This window comes from Triticum dicoccoides, chromosome 3B (genome assembly GCF_002162155.2).
Source record: "Triticum dicoccoides isolate Atlit2015 ecotype Zavitan chromosome 3B, WEW_v2.0, whole genome shotgun sequence".
Taxonomy (NCBI): Eukaryota; Viridiplantae; Streptophyta; class Magnoliopsida; order Poales; family Poaceae; genus Triticum; species Triticum dicoccoides.
In genome coordinates, this window is record NC_041385.1 from 5,312,800 (window position 1) to 5,317,420 (window position 4,621).

Sequence of the window (4,621 nt, forward strand, 5' to 3'; positions counted from 1 at the left end):
TTGGTAAAAAAATCTCTAAGAGGGACTTTTTCTAGTCCCTACACAAAAAAGTCCCTGGAAACAAACACCCCCTATGTTACTATCTTCATAGTGGATAGTAACATAAGTGTGGTAACATGCAAAGCTTCATTTATTAGGTTATAGACTCATATTGCATTGGGACATGTGATGTTACAGTAACTAGCTAAGTTACTGTAACTACCTCTCTCCTTATTAACTCATTGCCACATAAGCAAATTTGCTGAGTTGGACTCGATGTTACTGCTGAAGTTACTCCCACTGTGGCTAGTCTAACCAGCGTCTATTTTTTTGCATGCATAGGTCGTTTATTCAGCAATTAATCCCTAATTAATAGTCAGAGAAGAGAAAGCATGGGTGGTTAAATGAGGTGGGAAGAAAACAAGAAAACAATTAATGTTACGCGTCTAGGTGATTTAGGAATATCTGGTTTCGTAAAATGACTTACACACCGAGACAGAGGGAGTAGTCTGTTATCTTAAAGCATTAGTAGTGCTCCCACAACCATTGGATGAAATTATAAAACACACATGCACACGCACATGCATGCATGCACGCACGCGCGCGCACACACACACTATGCTAGGAGTGAAGGATTATGTCGCCATCAATAGAATCCGAAACAAATGGAAGTATGGTCACTACCAATTACCAAACCTAGCTAAGGCTGGTTGTAATGGGGAGTATGATATACTAGTATCATGCATATGATACTAGTATATAATACTACCTCCCTAATGCATACTACTTCCGTCCTGGTTTATAATCCTATTTGTAGTTTGTGTCAAATTTTGACCAAAGATTTAATTAACAAAATGTTAATGCATGTCAACAAAAAATATATCATTGGATTCGTATTTAAACATAGTTTTCAATGTAATAATTTTTTGTGACATGCATGAATATTTTATTAGTTCAATCTACGGTTAAAATTTGGCACGAAGTACAATGGGGACCAATAAACCAGGACAGAGGTAGTAGTATCATAGTATCATGTAGTACTCTATTTATTGCCATGCATGACACATAGTAGCATAGCATTTATTATGATACGGTATCATGATATGATACTCAGCTCTCTCTTTCTTCATTTAAGTCTATGACACCTCATCAAAATTGCCTATTTGGCATGCATGATACTAGCTATGATACTACCATTACGACCAGCATAAGGCCCTCGCATGAGTCAACGGAAACTGATAATGAAACTTGGGCCAATCGGGGTAGTTGTTCCTACGGTGGCCGGCAACATTGCGCAGGAAGCAGGATTTCTGGTAGACACAGTTGTCGGTGTAGTGTCCTGGCTCGCCGCAGTTGTAGAAGACAACTTCCCGATAGCATGGCTCGAGGAGTTGTATCACCTTCGCAACAACTAGTGCAGGAACAAACACCACCACACCGAGAGGTGTAGGACGAGCAAGTCAAGGTAGAGTAAATCCTACGCTATCCTAAGTTTCCTAAATAATAATGATACTCAACATCCCCTCGCAGTCACAACGGTAGCGACACAGACGGTGAGACTGGAGAAGAATCCGAAGGCAAGCCGACGGACACCCCCCACGTAGCAGTCGATGCATCACGGAGTCGTGGCTGGAGTGGAAACCGACGAGGTTGCCCAAGCAAGGCGTTAGCCCTTTGTGCTATTTGTCGAAGTAGCCGAGAGCGTAGGTGGTGTAGACGTGATCGAGGTTGCCGTGAGAAGAATGTCGTGGTCGATGTTGAGTCAGGGTAGCCGGTGTCGAGGAAGTAGCCGTGGAGCCGCGGGCGCAAGGAGGCACCAAGTTAGTCATGGGCGCAGTGGTGTCGAAGTAGTGGTGCACCGGGAAGAAGATGATGTTGATGACGCTTCGCGGCGGGTTTGCCAAGCCCGGGGATGCATCGTGGACGAAGGCACACATTGGTGTTGCCAGCACCTAGCATGCGTAGACGGACAAAGACGAAGTTGGCAAAGCACCGACCAGGCTTGCCAGGCCCGGGGACACGTCGTGGACGAAGGCACGCATTGGTGTTGGCAGCATCGGGCATGCGTAGACGAGGGACCTGCACGAGCTATTAGCCATGTCGAGGAGTCCGAAGGCATGCGGAGAAGAAGACTCGATGACGGTTGTGACGCCAATCGGCATGGGGGCCGATGTCACCAACAGTGGTCGGAGTAGACGAAGTGGTCGGGGTAGATGACGGTGACGCTGGCGACGGACGGGCTGGTGCTGGACGAAGATGAAGGGGGGTGGACGGGTGGCTGCGGTGGCTACGGGGGTAGCGGCAGCGGCGATCGAAGAAGAGCGGCGATGGCAGCCTGACGGCAGCGGCGACGGCTAGGTTAGGAGTGTGGCAGCGATACTCGAAGAAGGCAAAGAACCCGATAGCGTGACGAAGACCGCCGCGGACGGTGGCGTCCCCGCGCCAAGGGAGACGGCGCGTCGCATACCACAAGAAGTTGATGCGCGGGGATGGCGAAGTGGACCGCGGGTCTGGCACTACGGCTCGAAGGGGCGACGCAGGAAGACCTCGGTGCGGCGGCAGAGACCGCGGGCCGCAGTGCTACGGCCCGAAGGGGCGGCGCAGCAGTGCAACCCAGGTCGGTGCAACTGCGGGAACCGTCTCGGGACAGCGGCGTGGACCGCGTGCCACGCTCGTTATGGCCTAATGGGGTGACATGGTAGCGACACGAGGGTCGGTGCAGCCACGGGACGGGCTGGAGCGGACAGCCTCAAGGCGGCGGTGGACCGCGGGCCGGGACACTAGGTCCCGAAGGTGCGACGCAGAGGTGATGCGGGTCGGTGCTGTCGGGAGAAAAACCACGGGGCAGTGGCGCTGCGGCTCGACGGGGCGATGCTGCGGCAGCCCGTTGCTCGATCGGTGGAGGGGTGTGCTGAACTTGGGGACGATCTTCACGGGACCTGCGGAGGCGCGTGCAACCGACGTGCCAGGTCAGGAACGCGGCATAGATGGAACGGATCACAGCGGAGAGTGGATGATCAAGCCGATCGCGCGCGAGGTCAGGGATGCCGCTCGATGGAGGCGGGGTGGCAGCGGAGTCCGAGATGAAGCCGGCGATGAAGGACGGCGTGGGACATCGTGCGGACGAGCGCGTCAGCACCGGCACCCGGGCTGCCAAAGCAGCGCCGGCACCCGGGCAGCTAGGCCCGAGCGACCAACGTAGCAGCGGCGCCCGAGCTGAGGAAGCCGACGAGCCAGACGCAGCCGGCCCGACGCTGCCGAGTTCGACGCCGGCAAGGCAAACCACAGGGCCGCGCCGTGCAGATGCGGCAGAGGCGATTGGCGTGGATCGACGGGCGGCCGGCGCGCGAGCGGCGTCTATGAAGGGCCGCCGCATGGCGTGAGGCCACCGGATTGGGGCGATGCAGGTGGCCCGGTCAAAAAGGGTGGTGACGGCCGGCTTAGATCAACGAGCGGGCCGGCGCGGGGACTACGGCCGTGAGGGACCGCCTGTCATGCGAGGCCGCCGGGTCGGTGAAGAGCCTGTCGGTCGTGCCGATGTCGGAGTAGAGGCGCACTTGGGTCGACGACGACGGAAGGTGACGCAAACCGGTCAAGCATAGATCGGAAAACAAAAAAAACAATGATCAAAATGACCGGCGACAGAGAGAAAACCCAGAGCAAGGGCTCAGAAAAAAGACTTTTTAGGGCAGCTGGTCAACACGACCGGCGGAGAAAGCCTAGGTACGTGTGGCGCGGTCCCTGGCGGCGGTCATGGAGGCTGACCGCCACGGGGGCGGCCCGCCGGTGCGGAAGCGGCTAAGGTTTAGGATCGAGGTAAGGTTGATATCGTGTGAGAAAGGAGGGAGGGATTTGATGGAATTGTTCGTTGTATTACTTGAGTCTCATGGGCATATATATAGAAGTGCATGTCAAAATAGAATAAATCCTACGCTATCCTACATTTTCTAAATAACAATGACACTCGACACTGCTGTCGCTCCGAATTCTTGCCGGCGGTCCGCGAGTAGGGCTGGACCGCGAGGCAGCAAGGAGTTCATCAATCTTCGTCCTGTTGGTCTTCTAAAAGTATATATGTATATGATTGATCCATCTCCAATGTCAGTATACATGGTATATGATAGTTAATTAAGAGGTTATAAATTTTTGGGAGTGTCTGGGCATGACTGTGCACTTAAATTCGACTACATTCTAGACATTCGTCTGCCTGCTTTGATTACTTCCTCTATGGTGGACGGTCACTTTGTCTTCATCACCATGGTGGAAGATGTTGCACATGAGTATTTAGGGCCCTCTTATGTCATGATCCTCTCTCACTTACATGTGGCATCCATGCATATCAGTACTTTCTCCATCCGAAAAATCTTGTCTCAACCTTGTCCCTTAAATGGATGTATCTAGCACTAACTTAGTGTCAGATACATCCATGTGAGGGACAAGTTTTCTCGGACGGCGGGAGTATGTGCTAGATGTTTCTAGTTTAGCAAGCTTGTGAGGCCGGGTTATCTTGATTTCGACTGGTTTTTAAAAACTAACAATGCTTTACTTTTTTTTGTGAGGGGGCCAACCATAGTTCGCCATTTTTTTCTTCAAATGTGAAAACTGGATCAAAGCCTTTTTGCATAATGAACGAACGAACAAA